Source organism: Natator depressus, chromosome 21 (assembly GCF_965152275.1).
Source record: "Natator depressus isolate rNatDep1 chromosome 21, rNatDep2.hap1, whole genome shotgun sequence".
NCBI lineage: Eukaryota > Metazoa > Chordata > Testudines > Cheloniidae > Natator > Natator depressus.
The window spans coordinates 9,931,192-9,948,768 of NC_134254.1; the positions used below are offsets into that span (position 1 = coordinate 9,931,192).

General features: G+C 48.2%; 1 protein-coding gene across 1 annotated transcript in view; it reads right to left on the reverse strand.

Moving 5' to 3' along the window:
• MLN (motilin) overlaps nucleotides 1–17,577 on the reverse strand; it is a 266,464-nt gene that overhangs the window by 52,029 nt on the left and 196,858 nt on the right. The window contains exons 4-5 of the mRNA XM_074936286.1: nucleotides 14,560–14,659; nucleotides 7,921–8,028 (exon numbers count right to left, since the gene is read on the reverse strand). The gene's annotated coding sequence lies outside the window, so the exon portion shown is untranslated. The remainder of the gene's footprint in view (nucleotides 1–7,920; nucleotides 8,029–14,559; nucleotides 14,660–17,577) is intronic.

Below are 17,577 nucleotides of genomic sequence, written 5' to 3' on the forward strand. Positions count from 1 at the left end.
CTAGCTGGTGAGCTAAGGGAGTGGGTCTGCAAGCGCTGTGAACAAGAGCAGGCCCACATCTTTCCAAGAGACAGTAATATAGCTTTTACATATGCACCTGCCAGCCCTCATAGAAGCTCCATTATGGACTCAAGCATAAAGGAAGGAGGGAAAACCTAACAGCATGGAAATATCCCTGCTAGCTAGAAGGGAGAGGAGGGCAGTTTGGTGCAAAATGGACACCTTAGGGTTACAGGTGCTTGTTTCTCCCAGATTTAAAGGGCCAGCTAACAAAGGCTGGGAAAGGCTCAGCCGGTCCTGGGGAGTTGAGTTACCCACCAATGTGGGAAAGTTCAGGTCTAGTTCTGAACTCGGTTTGTGCCTTCAGTGAGTTAGGGGCCAGAAACAAGCACTGAGCTCTTACCCACCAGTGTGTTGGAGAGAGCTTAGGTCCTTTAGCTCCAAAACAACCAGCTGCCTTGTGTAGCCAGTTTTAAGGGCTCAGGGTAGGAAATCAATGGGAATTAGGCAGCTAAATATATTTGTGAATCTCACCCTCAGTCCTCACAACCAGGGCCAAATTTTGCAGAACAACTCAGCTCCCAGTTAGGTGCTGGAATAAGGGACAGCTCCCAGCAGCTCCCACCCAGCAGCTCCCATTGTGACACCAGTGGGCAGATTTTCAACAGAGCCCAGCACCCAACGCACACAGCTCTGGGCCTTGATGGTTCCTCTTTTGAATATCTACCCTCCAGTGGCTGGTGAATGACATGGGGAGTTGCACTACGTAAGCCGGGAGAGGGCGACACAGACAGTGCGCTCATGTGGATCTAATTTTTCCCCAAAAGTTGTGATACTTTGTATCCAGAGTTTTAATATGAAGTAAGCTCTGTGGGCCAGGGACCATCTTTTTGTTAGGTGTCTGTACAGCACCTAGCACAATGGGATCATGGTCCAAGATGGGGGTTCCTAGGTGCTACCGCAACATGAATAATAAGTAGTTTTAATTATACTCATTTCTGTTCTGCCTCCTTCCTTTCTCCCTCCCTTTTGCTTTCTCCCCCATCTTCCCTGTAAAGGAACCCTCCTTCTGCCTACAAAGGAATAAAAACGCCTTGTTTGCTGTTCTCTGAAGCCAGGGAGAAACAAAAGGATGGAACTGCCAGGTCCTTTTTCGATGGATGACTGAAAATGCACTGTTCAAAGGAGGCCTTGCTTATCTCACCCTTTAGACTTTGGAGTGTAACATACGATTGGAATTCAACCCCCCATTACTGCAAACATCTCTCTCTGTTTCTGAATGGGGGAATAGGTTCTTTTTTGAAGGCATGTTCTGTGCTGGCAGAATTCACAACTGGCCACCTGGGGAGGATAATAATACCGTCTGATCCTGAACAGTGTAAATAGGAGCCTATAGGTAACAGAGAGAAAAGAGCAAGAGGCTCGGGGGTGTTCTGTGTTAGAGGGTGCAGCTATTGTTGGTTGGGAATTTTTTGACATACTGTTTTTGTTGTTTTTTTTAACAAAAATAAATAAATGTCAGTTCACTGAAACAAAAACTATTCATGAAACACGGCTGGTTTCCACAAATCGCAGGAGTGAGGGAGGATTAGGGCCTGATCCAAAGCACACTGACACCACTGGAAAGATTTCCTCTGGCTTCAGTGAGTTTTGGATCAGTCCCAAAGGTCCAAGCTACATTAGAAAGCTTACTGCTTAAAGTGGCAAACAGTGGATGCAGTGACACTGGTATAAAAATGCTTATCCTGGTATACCCTATTCCATTTTGGGAAGTGAAATAAATTGTAAGAGTATAGGGCACCTGAATACCAATATAAAGATGTCCACGCTACGGCTTTTACTGGTATATCAGTAAAAAAATCACATCCCTAACCAACACGGTTATAATACTGGGATAACATTTCCAGCATAGACCAGGCCTTCATGAATGAGCCCACAGTAGAAGCAGGACCCCAGGTCATTTTTCAAGGGCAGCAAATCATTTTAAGGGTTATCTAGACAGAATTGTTTTAATAGGAAGGAGGGGATATAGATTTCCAAAGCCCTCACCCTGTTTCCATCACCCACCCACAGCCTCGGACCAGCTGCATAGGTTGGTGGTGGCTAATGCTAAGTTCCTTGCATGTTGCCTCCATAAGCTTCAAGAACAAATGGAGGTCAGTGGTATGATCTCCATGTTACAGATGGGGAAACTGAGGCACTGAGCAGGGAAGTGATTTGGTCACAGTCACGTAGCAGGTCAGTGGCAGAGCGAGAAATGACTCCCAGTGCCCTACCCCCTAGATGATGCCACTTCTTTCAAAGCCCTCCATTTCCAATAGCCATGAGTCCTGGGCAGCAATCACACTCTCTACCTTGGTAACAAAGTGATGATGACTCAGCTGTTCAATCTGTCTCCTTTTCTTCCTCCCCGACTGGGCCTGTCTCTCACCTTTCCTCCCCCACATAGCAGCCCCCACCCTGCCAGACATTCCCTTCCATCCTTCCCCTTCCAAACTCCCACTCCATGATCCACCCCTGTGTCTCTGTTACACCAGGCAGCTGCCTGGCACCTGCGCATCAGCCCGTCAGCTGCTGACATGCGAAGCAGCTGGCAGCATGAAGTGTTTGCAGGGAGGAGGAGGATAGACAGCCCACAGTAAATCCATCCGGAATTTGCAAAGCAGGCAGAGGTCACTGTTAGCCCAACTACTGCCCCTGGCTGCATGGAGCTTGATCTAAATGCAACTGGCTGAGCCAGAGTGATTTACATGGCTCTGGGGAAGGAATTCCCCCTCCTGGCATATTTTTTCCTCCTTGGAATGTCAGTCCAACACAAGTACAGTCCCACTCTTAGATTTATGCCCCATGAAGGGGCCGTATTCTCCCCACAACACACACGCAGCACGCGTAGGTCTGTTCGGGATCGTTCCCCATTGCAGGGCCCCGCTCTGTGCACACTCATAGCTGCAAGGCCATCTGATGCTCTCTGTAGTTATGCACCAGGAAGCATCTAGATGTGCCCATGTTTCACCAAGGTAAGGAGGGAGCTGCTGTCTTGGGAGGAGCTGGCAGGGATGAGAAGGAAGGGGGCAGGGTGGATGTTGCTACCAGCTGCCATTACCAGAGACCGAGGCCAATGGCTTTACAGAGCTGGACATTTATTTCCCCATTAATCAACAGCTGCAAAAATTCATGGCCTATAACCAAGTGCCGGGCCCTGGAAATGGAGTGTTTAAGGATCTGGGCTCCAATACTCATTAAACTAAACTGCCTGCTTCCCTCCTTCCCGCAGCAGGAGCAGAGAGCTCTGCAGCAATGAGCAAGACTGACAGCAGGAGCAGAGTTTGTCCAGAACCCAAAGGCGCTTACCCACCTTCTGCCCATTATTGAGCAGACATACCAGGGAAGAGCAAACATCACCAGGCTCAGAGAGTCTCTGAGCCGTGTTCCCATATCACTTCCTCCAGTGGGAATCTGGAGTAACGCCAGGGACTGCAATGGCACTACTCTCCTTGACGGCCATGTGTGCACAAGAGAGCCCATTTAACATGGCAAGGCAGGCCCCTTGTGCACTTTCTCGCTGAGGATCTCAGTGCACTTTACAAACATTGATTCACCCCAATCCCTCTCCTGGGAGGTAGGTCAGTAGGACCATCTCTATTTGAAAAGGTAGGGAAATGGAGGCACAGAGAGGTTAATTGAGTTGTCCAAGGTCAGCTAGTGAGGCAGTAGCAGAGTTGAGAAGACCTTCATAGGGTGAAATCCTGGAATCCATTAGAGTCAACAGCAAAACTTCTAGTGGCTTCAGTGGGAGCAAGATTTCACTCAGACTTGAAGGCCACAAGGGACCATTCAGACCATCTAGTCTGACCTTCCTGCACAACACAGAACAGAGAATGTTGCCCTGTAATTCCTGCCTCTAGCCTGATACTGTAGCTCAACCACAGGGTATATTTCTTAGAAAGAGACGTCAGAGCTTGATCTGAACACTCCAAGTGATGGAGAATGAGTCTGGTCCTGGGCAAGTTGTTCCAATGGTTAAATGAGTCTCCTTGTTACAAATTTGCATCTTATTTCCCAGCAAAATGTGTTGAGTTTCAGCTTTCAGCCACTGGCTCTCATTTTGCTTTTGCTGGATAAACCAAAAAGCCCCCTACTCTCAGAAATCCTCTCTCCATGAAGGCACCTCAGACAGAGCTCTAAAAGGTACTTACTTAGGTGCCTATCTACCTTTAAGGATCTGGGCCTTATGGACCATGATCTAGTCACCTCCTTAATCTTCTTTTTGATAAACTGAATAGCTGGAGCTTCTTTAGTCTCTCTCTGGAAGGCAGTCCTGACTCCCAGTCTTCTGCCAAAACAGTCTATCCTTCCTGGTGCCAGATGCCTTCCGGCAGCCTCTTCAAACCCCTGAGGGCTGAAAAGTCCAGCTGGAAATCTTGCATAAACGAGGCACAGGCAGGGGAGAGAATGTGCCTGAGGTGAGGTTTGACGATGGAGAACTGAGGAGGAGGAGGAGAGAGAGGGAGGCCATCAGGAGCTGCAATGAAGAAGGCTCTCCCACCAGGGAAGACCAGATAGGAGGTCAGTGCTAAAAGAGCAGAGGGAATGGGGGCGGGTGGGGGTGGTGAGCAAAGGTTGGTGCATTTTCAAAGACGGGGACAAATTTTTTACTCAGTTATGCCAGTCTTAATCAGACATAATTCCAGGGAAGTCAATAGAGTTTCTCTGCATGGTATAAACCCAGAGCAACTCAGCTGGAGTTACTCGAGATTCTAGTGTCACTTAAGGGAATTTTGGACTGAATCTTGATATGTGAATATGGGGAGAACTGGTGAAAAGATCTGAGGATGGGGTGATGGAGCCAGGATGCAACAATATCCACTTCCGCCTCCTGTATGGGTCATTAGCAGGGTTTGAACCCAGGACTTTCATCCCCATAGCACAGACTTGCTGCCCCTTGAACTAAAGGAGTAATTCCATTATATGATAGCAGTAGTAAACTATTATCCTTTATGTGAGCCAGCCATTACAGGGTGGGAGCATAACATTTTCAAATGTACTACAGCCATACTGACTGATCCCCTTCAGTATCATTGCACAGGCCTCTACCACTTGAGCTAAAGGAGTGACTCCATTAGCTAGTAACAACAGTAGACTGTTATGTTCTATGTGGACCAGCCACTAAAGAGGGACTGTCATGCTGTCTGGAGTCGCTCATGACCATGAGTGCCCACCTTAGGGCAGACTGTCAGAAAACAGGGCAGACATCCCAAACTAGTGGTGTGTTTTATAACTAGATTTCACCAAGCCGGTAACAAATGTGAGCGCCTGGATCACTATACCAGTCTTACCATGAAGTCACAGACAGTTCCCTTAGACTCTCCAGTCTATCCTGTCACCCAGACAAACTGGACTTTGTGATAAAAGGTCACTTACACCAAACTTGACCAATTTAAGTTGCTTCCAATCCCAAGAGGCCAGTCACTTACCCCAGATCATTTGGTAGCCTGCCCTATATTTTACACCAAAAACAACACTGGTAGCCAATTCTATAGTAAACTACCTAAAGGTTAATTAGTTAAGAAAAGGAAATGAGAGTTATTGAGAGGTTAAAGCATGTAACACATATACAGCTGAGGCACAGTCTAGAAGTCCAAATGGTAGCAGAAATGTAGTAATCTATCAGTTTCCCAAAAGTCTCTCCAGGCTACCCAGAATAACTCTGGGGATCTCAGTCTTCTCATTCAGTTATTCCACCCTGTGAGAATCCAAACAGTCCAGAGATGAAGGATATTTCCCTTAATCCATACTTATAGCCTCTTCTCACAGAGAACAAGCTGACAGGGTCACTACCCACGTGGGCTTTGCCTTTGAAGACAGAGAGCAAGGAATGCATTTTGAGTCTTTGACCTCCGATCATCACACACAACGACCACTTGCTTTGAAATTAGCACTTGTCTGTTAAAGTTCTTTATTTGCATGATACAAGGCTTCTTTCTCGTTTGATGGGTTATTTGGTTACAGGGGTATCCATAATGTAAATGTTTGTTCTACATTATAGCTGGATACAGATAAGTGAAAACAATGCAAGTAACATCTCATTAGCTTTCATGAAGTTTAAATACCACCTGTACTCTCATATATTTCATAATCACTTTGATCTATACTAATACACAGGTGAATTGGCCTGGAGCTTTGGCGTGCATTGGCATCTGGTCTGCCAGGGTCACAGGGACATCGCAAACATTACAAGGCTGTGGCAACTGCAGTAACTGGTGACCTAATTACATCCCAAAATTTAGCCATGGAGCATAGGGAAGGTGAGGATGAATGACACCCAGACAATCTATTCCCCAGCTCAGAAAATAAAAGCTCATATAGTCCTCATTGATCCAATTTTTTTTGGTGCCAGAGAACATTTAATGGAAGGGTTTTTCTGGTTATAAACAGTGTTGGAGGTGCAAAGTCATAATTTTCTTGCATTTGTTGGCAAGGCTTCACTCCTCTCATTTTTCAAAGGCAGGGGCTTTTTTAAGATGCGCTGTATCGATCCAACACTTATTTATATATGAACAATGGGAGAAGATGGTTAGTTCAGTTATTAAATTTAGAGAGCTGACAAAAGCAATCAGAAGATGTAGTGTTTAATAGGAGATTAAAAAGCAGGCTGCAGGAGCACAGATTTCTGACCCAGTGTCTTGGAGATGTAATTTAATATACATAACACACACACACACACACACACACACACATATATATATTACTGCTTAGATAGCAGCATAAAATGATAAAATTGCCTGTGTTTGCTGAAGGGTTTTATCATTAATTGATTTTCCTGCAGACTTCTCGTCTCTCTCTCAATGTTAATTTTGGAGCTTTTTGTCTTGGTGGCGAGTTGGGGGAGGCACCTCACATATCTGGAGACTTGTAGGTTTCTCAACACAAGTGGAATGAGTTTGGAGGTCTCAGTCTAGTCCTCTAGGGGTGATTTGGTCCACAGCATAAAGCCTCCAATAACTACACAATTCTGCTCTGCAGAAGGGGTGCACCAGGTCATGTTGAAAGCACAGAGGCAGAACTGCTTTAAGTCCCTGACTGGAATGGCAGGGAGTAAAGCAGATCAGGATTGGGGTGTATCAGCAGAACTGTTTTAGGGCTGAATGAGCAGGAGGGGTACTAGCAGAGCTGAATAGGGTCTCAGGACTGGAATAGCTGTTCCAGCCCCCATTCTAAGAGCCAGGATGGCCTTGTGATTAAGGCACTGGAGTGGGGCTTACGAGATCTGGGTTGAAGTTCTGATGGTGCCACAGATACCCTGTGTGACCTTGGGCAAGTCACTTAGGCCAGATTTTTAAAGGTACGTAGGGAACTAGTGGGGTTTTCATAAGTCCATTGAAATCAATGGGAATTAGGTTGACAATCCCACTCGGCACCTGTCATAGGGTGACACTGACCCTTTAGTCCAAGTCCCTGTCATTTTGCCATATGGATGTACATAAAGCCATAGACACAAGTCAGAAGGTCTACATAGTGCAGTATGGATGTGTTAGCACAGCTGTGATACCCAGGACCGGCAATTGCAAACCCAGGTTTACAATGCAGTGTGGATGCTCAAGCCCGGGCTTGGGAACACCATATCCACTGAACCACTGCTCTAGAGCCAAGACCAAGTATAGAGGTTTTATGAGTCTGCTACTGCCTCCGAGCTACCCCCACGGTCCTTTTGCTCAGCTTGTTGATGCTTGTGCTTTAGAACCAGAAGTTCAGTCCCTACAGAGAACCCCTTCCAGGCACATTCCTGGAGATTCCTACCCTCACATTCACTTTCATCCCGGTTGCTGTTTGCTAAACCTTCCACTGTCAGAAGGGAACAATTTATAATTGGCCTTTTTTTTTTTTTTTTTTAAGTAAGCCTTGAAATAGTTCCTCACTCACGTCAGGTCACTCCAGCTCTCCCCGCCTAGAGGTTACTCCGCTGAGCCTTTCAGCCACCTCCTAAGTCTTTTCATTTCTTCTTGTTTCAATATGTTGGCCAGCGTCCAGCTGTAACAATGAGGAATGACATTGAGATTAGAGTTTAATAAGCATCAAGAACAGAACCCCCATTTGGATCAAACCAATTTAGGGGCCACGGTAAAACAGTCAAAACAATTCCAGTGATGGTGGACCCCTGGCCCTCCCCCCTGGATGCTGCCCCCCTGGTTCTTCCCCCGCAGTTCCTAGCTGCCATATTTTACTATGTATTAGTCTCTCTCACCACAGAATACACTGAGCCAACATTAGAGCAACTTAACAGAAGCAGGAGACACCATTGGGAATGGTGTCTGGGCCGCTCATTGTCATTCTAGGCCTTGCTCTCCCAGCAGGGGCACTGGCCGTGAGGGGAGCACACAGCAGCACTGGTCCCAGTCTCTCCCAGCAGGCGATGCCATGAGGAGTGGTGTAGGAGCACTGGCTGTGAGAGCTCCTGGCTGTTCCAGTCCCAGCCTCTCCCAGCAGGAGGTGCTGTCGGGCATAGTTTAGGGGCACTGTAGTTTTTGGAGACTTTGCTCTGTGGCTCAGAGTGTCCTTCCTCTCCTGCCAGCCCCCTCGTTGCTTGTGTGCATGAATGACCTGCACATGCATGGACTCACCTGGAGAGTCTTAGGCTGACTGCAGCCACATCCGTTTCCCGGTGCCCCTCCATGCAGGGAAGGTAAACTGCTAGGAGTATGAATGGGTCAGCCTGCCCCCGTGTAATCATTTCCCATCCCTGCTCCATCACTCATCCTAAGCCACCGACCCTGAAGTATTATGGCCATGCTTCCTGAGCTGGCAGGGCAGGAAGGGTGAAGGCTGGGAGTGACAAAGTGCCTCACTTTCAGAGGAGATTAAAGCGCTGGGGTGGCCAGGGGGACACTATCCGGCCCTCAGGGGGATGTGAATTATGGGAGGACCCAAAGGAACTCTGTGTAATCTGGGGAGGGATGATCAAATGGTGGCAGCTGCAGCCTTGCGCGGAGGTGATGGATGGCCTCTCCACGGGGAGCCAGACTTCCAATTTGCTGCCCATTTGCAGTGCACTTTACCCACAATTCAACCTGTCAGAGCCACAAATCACTTGGAAGGTTTGCAACAGCCAACACCACACACACACACAAGCACACAGAGGCACCCCCTACCAGAGACACTGCACACACACGCACAATCTCCAGAGACACCAAACACCTACCCCCACCCCAAAAACACCCCCCCCAGAGACACCACACACACATGCACCAAAACACACTCCCAAGACACCAATTCCCAGCGTACACAGCACTGCTTCTTAGTCTTTCTCTCTCTCTCTCTCACACACACATACACACACACACACACACACACGACAGCACTGATTCACACACATGCACTCCTCCCCGCCAAAGACACCATGGATACATGCCCGGCATGACCCAGCACTGATCCACCAGACACATACGCGTACTGTGACACCACGCTGAAAGCCAGGCACACAGATGACACATGCAGAAGCAGAGAAGCCCACAGGTGCACACCCATGCACACACAGATCCGTAACACACAACAGGTACAGAGATGACACCCTGAGACACAGACATCCCTCCACCAGACACAAACCCATCACCGACACAGGTACATACACAGATGCAAGATGGCACGCCATTGACTCAAAAACCCCCTCCGCCGGGACACTGCCTGAACAGACACACGCAGCCTAAAATAAAAGTTACAATGATAAAAGATTGTGTGGATCGCCGTAACAATGTGTGCAGGGAGAGAAGTGGTGGGTGGGAGGTGGGGGGAAGACAAGGTGTGAGTCTTCGGAAACCACAATCCCTTATCCAAGAGGTAGCCACTTTCCCGGCAGGGAGAGCAGGGACTGGGAGGGGAGGCCTGCGGGATATGTGGAGTCATTTGGCACAAAGTGTTCTGAAGAGGAGAAGGGGAGGGAGGGGAAAACATGTTTAACAGCAAGCATAACCAAAGAAGGAAGCGACTGTCTCTGGGTGTAATTTAGTGCTCGACCCTGCAGTTCGTTGGCAGGCAAAATTCCCATTGAAGTCAGCAGGAGTTTTGTTTAACTAGAGACTATGGTTCCCAGCCCTTAGTCATTAGCTACTGTCTTTTATTCACGGTCCTTCAAGTGGAATAGGTCTCTTGCAATTAACAAGTAGACACAAGAGTGAGTGGGCAGGGATTGACCCACCCGGGGACTCGGTCCAACTTTCTTGTTGGATTCAACAGGAAAGGGCGCTGGGCTTCTCCAATTCACTCTGCCATAAGGAGACTGGGGAGATGGGGAAGCGGTTGGGGGAGGCGAGGCCTACAGAGAATTTCCACATGGAACACTTTCTGAAGGCTGAACAGCCAAATTGTGCCCTTTGTGGCTTCCACAGCACTCAGAGATGAGCTTGAAGCAACCAGCTCCATTCTACAGAGGTAAGTCAGTGCATGAATTACAATCATGGAAATGTAGGACTGGGAGGGACCTTGATAGGCCATCTAGTCCAGTCCCCTGCACTGAGGCAGGACTAAGTATTATCTAGTCCATCCCTGGCAGGTATTTGACTAACCTGTTCTTAAAACCCTCCAATGACAGGGATTCCACAACCTCCCTTGGTAACCCCAGTTCCAGAGCTAACCATGGGTGCTGCCGCATCCCCTGGCTTGAAGTGGTTTCCATCCTATACAGGGTTTACACTTTGATTTAATGGCTCTCAGCCCCCCCACTATACAAATTATTCCAGCGCCCCTGATCTTAACTGTCCTTATAGTAGAAAGTTTTTCTTTATACCTAACCTGAATCTCCCTTGCTACAAAACTAAGCTGATTACATATACTTGTTGTACCCTTATGGAGCAGTGCAGCTCTGCAGGGGGCAAAGGACAGGACATAGGAGACAGTTCCTAGAGGTCTGAGGGTTTTCTACAGTGCCCAGCCTTCCCCTATACCAGTGTAATCCCATTTACTTCAGTGGCATTGCACTTGATTTGCATCTGCAGCTCAGAGTTGGGACCCTGAGGATCAATGTGGGGAGAGCATGCCCATGCCACACCAGCAAGACGGAGCAGCTGAATGCCTCCTCCATCCTTCTTGTGAAACTTGTCTCTTCTCTCCTGTCTCATTCCTCTTGCCCCATGGCTAATGATGATGTAGAGCTGGCTATATTGGTGCCCCATGATGTACAGCACCTGTCCCTTATTTGATGATGGATTCGTGTGGGCTGGGACATTTTTTCCCTCCGATTGCCCACGACGTTGCAGTATTTATCTTGTTTGAAGGCAGAAGTGGCATCCCCGGGATGCCGCAAGGTTAGCAATGTTGTGTCTATGGCACAGTCCTATTCTTCTCTTTCTGCCTCATAAATGGCCCCTTTGGGAGAACTCATCTGGTAGCACCTTGAAGCAGTGGGAAGAGGATAATGAATCCCCCGCCCCCAGGCTGGTAGGTTGTACATCAACAACAGGCAGCTGCAGGGCATCAAATGTTTATAACTGACCTCAGACAACCTCTTTCCCCATCATGCTGAATGGGAAAGAAGCCTCCTACCCATCAAGGGTGGCTTCACCCCTGCTTTGATGTGCTACAAGGCCTGTTATATGGTAACCAGATACTCAGGAGAGTGCCAGCAGGTGGAATTCACCCTCGGGGAGCAGCTGGCCTGTCCGTCATTCAGACAATTCAGTAGAAGGAGATTCCCTTGGGGTAAGAGCTATATTCAGTTCAGTGCTGATAAAAGATTTATAGCCCTGGATATCAAGGGTCTAAACTTCCTCTCACTTGCACCAGGAGTCAACTCCAATGACACCAATGGAATATTGAGGGGGAAATCAGGCTATAAAGTTCTATGTGTAGAATGAGTGCAGGGTTAGCTGCAGCAGGGCAGCTAGGAACGAGAGGGGAATTCAGTCATCTGAAGTATGGGTCCAGACTAGGGCTGGCTGGAAAGCAAGAATTCTGTTTCCTGAAAAGTTCGGCTGCGTTGATACCGGCATTAAGACGTAAGCAGGACTTTTCCAAATTTTTCACGAAAAACCAGAGAGAGAGACTGTGACACTACCCCAGAATAGCTAATAACCCAGTGGTTATGGCTCTCATTGAGGGGGGTGGGAAACCCAGGCCTGATTCAGAGCAGGGTCATGAACCTGGCACACCCCAGGTGAGTCCTCTACCCACGGGGCTAGAGAGTCTCTTCCTCAATCTCAGTTTCTCCTGTTGGAGCCATTCCACTTTGTATAAATAATTAAATAGTAATTGGTCCCAAAAGGGAGTGAGGCTGACTCGACAGCCACACAGTTAGGGCGCTCATCTGAGATGTGGGGGGCTGGCTTACTGGTTATGCAGGGGTGGGTCTCCCATCCTGGACCCAAGAAACCTTCCTGATCAAAAATGTTTTGTTGAGAAATCCCCGATCAGCTCTGGTCCAGACAGAACTTCACCAGAGTCTGGGGGAAGGATGAGAGAGGGAAAAGAGGGGGTGTTTGGACCCATGTCCAGCTCACATCCGGCAGCCTGCATGCTTTGAAGAGCTCAGACACACATGCGCTCCAGATCCAAATAAAATTTGATCAGGAAAGATTGTGAAATGATGTCTCCAAGGTGCATACTAATCAAAGTCAAAAGCAATGAAGATTGCTAGACATGGGATACACACACACATGCTGGTGGACAAATGTGGACTCCTCAGATACATCAAGCCCACAGCAACAATGCTGCTGGTGAGGACGCATCAGTCATTGCATCACACAGTGCACTGAGCAGCTACACAAGCACCACAAGGTGGCAGGTCAACTCAAGCAGTACTCTGCCTTCAGATCGGGTTCCCAGAAAAGCAGCACTACACCGCATCCCAGCCCAGGAGAGTGGGCTCTTGCCAGTTCAGGACAGCAAACTTCTTCCTATTGCTTTTCTGGAGTGTAGAGCAGATTGGAATTGAGCAAGCATTTCTGCTACTCTCCCCAGCCTGCCAATAGCCTTTACTGTGGATCAGCAGCAATGATGGGGTGAATGATGGGGTGTGCATCCAAAAACAGGGCCCTAAATGGATTAGTGTGGACCCGAGAGACCAATTATGGTACCTGGCTACACCCAGAGGGAGAGCCAGGCTTTACAGGCTGGTTATTATAAAGAGAGGACGTTTGTAGCGGAAAAGCGTTGCTGGAAAGGAGTCTGCGGTCATCCTCTGGGAGGTCGTGAGGAGGAAACCCAGGGGGAGAATAAGCCCAGGATCCAAGCCCTGAAAGAAGGGTCAACGCAGAGAAATCTTGGGGAAGAAAGGCTGGGTAGGAAGAAGCCGAGGGAAGCAGCAGCAAGGAGTGGGACTGTGCAGACTTGGGTTGCTGGTTATAGGAACCCAGTGTAGCGGGAGGACCGGGTTCCCCATTCCAGCCCCTGGGAAGGTGGCATAAAGCCAAGAAGATGCACGGACCATGGGGACCTGAGCTGGGGCTGAAGACCTTTTCTACGGGCACCTGACTGTTATCTGTGGCACTTTATCTGGCCAGAGGGGCAAGTCACAAAGAGGAAGCACCCCAAGTCGGGGGCGGAGGGGGAGGAGAGAGCGAGAGGGTCACAGCATGAGTAACTGAAGGAAGGGGGTTCCAGTTGGGGCAAAAGCTAATTCACAGACCCGTCCACAAGGTGGCGCTCCTGCACTGAGTGAAACCTTTCACAAGGTGCAAAGCAAGCTTCTAATTCAGGGCAAGATTGTGACTTTCCCCAGTGTGTCCCCTAACTACCCTGAGTGGGGCACAGCATGTAGGCATGGGAGGACAGCCTCTGCCTGCAGATGCATAGGCAAGGATGGGTGGAGCCTTGCCTCCGCTCCCAACATACCAGCCAGAAGGAGCAAGGGCATGTGACGGGGAACCAGGAAGGGAATTATGACTCTCAGTCCCTGATTGCTCCTGCGGGTGCAGTTAAATGCTGCCCCGTGTTATGGGCTGAGAGTACAGTGTCTGTCTAGCCTGAGGTTAGTTAGGGAATGTGGTGCCCATGGCAGGTCTTTTGCAAAGGCCTTACCAAGGAGAGCAAACTCCCTGCTCAGGTCTGCAGCTGCCCAGGCCCCTTGTAGCTGGAAATGTTTGGGGTGAATGTAGCTGCCAATGGATGTTCCCAAAGATCCCTAAAGAATGGCTGAGCAGTTGGCAGCAGGGGAAGAGCTGGCACGGCCAGGCGAGCCACAGGGGCTGGCAGGAGACACCTCCAGACTGGGTTAGGAGGGGCTGGTCATTGTGGGGCCCAGAAGGGACTCTTAGTCTTTTATTAAAGCCTAGTTTTCTTTGTTGCCAATACAACTAGACAGGCCAGATCTGAACTCTGGGGAAGTTTGGCTCTGAACTTGATGGAATGTACATATGTCTAGGAGGGGACACCAGGTGCATCTCTAGCATGACACATGTTTAACTGCTAACAGCAAATACCTGCATGCATGCCATTTTGCAGGACTGAGGGGATGTGACACACAGGCATGCCTGGGTTCCTCCAGAGATGCTCCCAGCCCTCCCCCAATGCATCCATCTGTGCTCCTTATGTCACATCAACTCCAACAGAGAGCTTCAGAAGGCAGTGCCTTACTTCTATTTACACATGTCACCCTAGACAGAAGATTCAAGCAGCATTCAGCTCCCAGGAGGAAAGCATCAGCAAAAAAAGCCTCTTTCATGTAGGTGGATAACTGAAAATAAAAAGATAGAATTATTAGCACTTAATACTTTCCTTGACTCCCTGATGTTTTTCTCCCAAAATCTCCAAGTTCTTTAGCTAAACTAGTCAAGCCAGTGGGAGTCCATTTTTTCCTTCTTGCTAAGAGAAGGAGGAGGGCCTTCTCCTAGCAAGTAAAGGCACTGGAGGGATTTGGGAAACTGAGGTTCAATTCAGACTCTGTGGGACCTGTGGCATATCGCTTAGTCTCTCCGCACCTCATATCCCCCCTGTAAAATGGGGATCCTTCTTCCGTTGTCTATTCAGACTACAAGCTCTTCATATCAGGGACTATCTCTCACTCTATTTCTATACAGCACTATGGGGCCACAATCTTAGTTGGGGCCTCTAGGTGACTGTAAAACACAAATCTTATGAACCCCTCAGTTGGGACCTGATTCTTGTTACATTCACGGTGTGCAAGCAGAGAAGTTACATACAAACATAAAATACCACTCTTGGAAAGTTGCAATGTAACCCTTACTTTACTTCTTAGAATCCAGAACCTTAACACACAAGAACCAAAACTAGAGAGAGACAAAGCAGGCTGCTTTCTAAGGCAGAGAGACACAGCTCAGTTCACCTTGCTCTCGGCTGGCTCCTGGCAGGCTGACTGCTGAAATCACATGCTTTCCTACAGTCGCTAGCCTGAAAGCAGGCCCAGGAAACCCCTTATGCTTCAAGTGAAAGTTTGTAATTTTAACTGAGTCTTCAATACATAGCCTTGGCAGAATTCAATTTTCTCTATTTTTTATCATTTCAACGGACAATCGGTTTACTTTTTAGCTTTTTTAATATTTGCATCAATTTAAATTTTCACAGTTGAGTGAAATTATGGGTTTTAAGCATTTTTTTCTAGTTTTATGCATTTAAATTTTCACAGTTGCAGGGAAATTACGGGGGCGTAAAAATGTAGTAATTTAATGACAGTAGAGGCTGCGATTCAAAAAGTTAAAGCTATTTAAATGGTGCCTCTGCTCCAGCTCCATTAATGCAGACATCAATACACATGAGGGTGGGACACAATATGTTCCCAAAGCAGCATTTTCCTTACTTTGCCTATCTGTAAATTTTGATCACCATTGACGGAAATATTTTTAGTCCGATTGTGTGTAGGGTGAAATCGACATTTCCCAATCAAAATCCTTCTGAGCCCATCAGTACTCCACAATTCTCTCCTGCCTTGCACCCCATGCCCTGGATTACACCCATACACAATGGGTGTAAAATGCTGCCAATGATGTGAAAGGAGAAAGCTGATGTGGTAGCATTTTACACCCAGTGTGTAAAGAGTATTGCTAACCCCAAGCATTCAGAAATCGAGAGACTGGTTTTAAAATCATGAATTAAAAAAAATGTTTTTTATTTGCATTCTGATCTTCTAGCGTCCACTTGAGTTCTTTTTTCAAGCTTTTCTCTGCAACCATGAGCAACTTTTCATTTTGAAATGAAAGATGGGATTATCACCTAATCCCCTGACTCCAGGAGCTGGGACTTTAAGAAAGACACCAAGTATTTTACGACTTGTAATAAAATCCTGACAGTTGACAGCAATGTGTAAATAATAGTACAGTATGCAATGCAAGAGAGAATCAGCCATTTCCAATGCTCCTTCCCACACTGGCTCTAGTGCAGCTGAGACACTGAGCAGGGTCAGTGGCTATATATGAGAGGGTCTGATGCTGGCTGTGAATGCAGGCATGCTCTAATTGCCTGAATGATTCAGACCTAGCAGACTCCTGAGAATAAGGCGGGGCTGCCCCAGGGATAATCCCTGAAAAGCTGCGGGGAGCTGCAATGTCATTACCACTGCACTGCAAAGAACAGTCATTGCTCTGGGCCTGACCACAGGTTTATTCCACTTAGGTTAAGCGCCCAGCCCGCCCAGGGCCCTGTAACTCTCCTGCTCTCTGTCCCATCCGCATTGATCGCTTTGCTGCAGCTCCCCCTGTAATTTCAGAAATAAAAAAAGGTCTGTTTATGTCTTGGGCTTTTAAAACCCTTGTAAACATCAGGCGTCTCCAATGGTTCGGAGCAGATTCATAACCCAGTGCCAATCTGCTCCCGCCAGCCTTCAATTCCTCTCCTTCCTCCCTCCAGCCCTTCCCCTGCTGTCTCTCTAGTCCTCAATGTCTGGCTCCCGCCTCCCCAGCCTGCTCCTTGACCTCTCCCCCTGTTCTTTGCCTGTTCCCTCTCTCGCCTGTTCGATCTGCCAGTGCCAGTCTCTCTATTCCCCCACACCTACCTCCTCTCTCACCTGCTCTGTCTATGGTATCTCTGCCCCTCTGCTCCCTCCCCCCTACGCACATTCTCTCTCTCTTTGTTCCGTTTTCTCTCCATCTTCTATCCCATTTCTTCCTCTGCCTTTTCCCCTGCTCTCCTCCCCTCCCTCTGCTTTCCCTCCCCCTTTCATCCCCCGCCCCCTCCATTCTCTCCCTCCCTCCCCTGGTATCTGCTCACAGTTTACTGATCCCAACATGATAAATCTCTTGCCATTTTAATGCTTTTTCCCCCCCAGGGCCAACCAAGTGTTGAATACATTTCTTTTTGATTCTTACACCCAAAGTGTGGTTTTACAGACGCTAAACCACTCCAACGACATTAAATTGCAGCTTTGCAGCCACCGCCTACCGCTAGCAGCTGTCTCCAGCTGCTTGCATTATTTAGACTCACCCACTGTGTTGCAGGGGTCCAGGCAGCTGGTCCCAGTGCCTACTGCTCCTATACACGCTCAACAATGAGCCCTGGGATTGCCGGGCAACTCCATGGCAAAAGCAGCTCAGAGGAGAGTCACTGTGGGAAGAGGTGGGAATTATCTCCTCTATTCTACCACGGCATGCTGGACCTTGGAGCAGGGGTGCCCAAACTGAGCAGCACCAAGGCCCACATTTG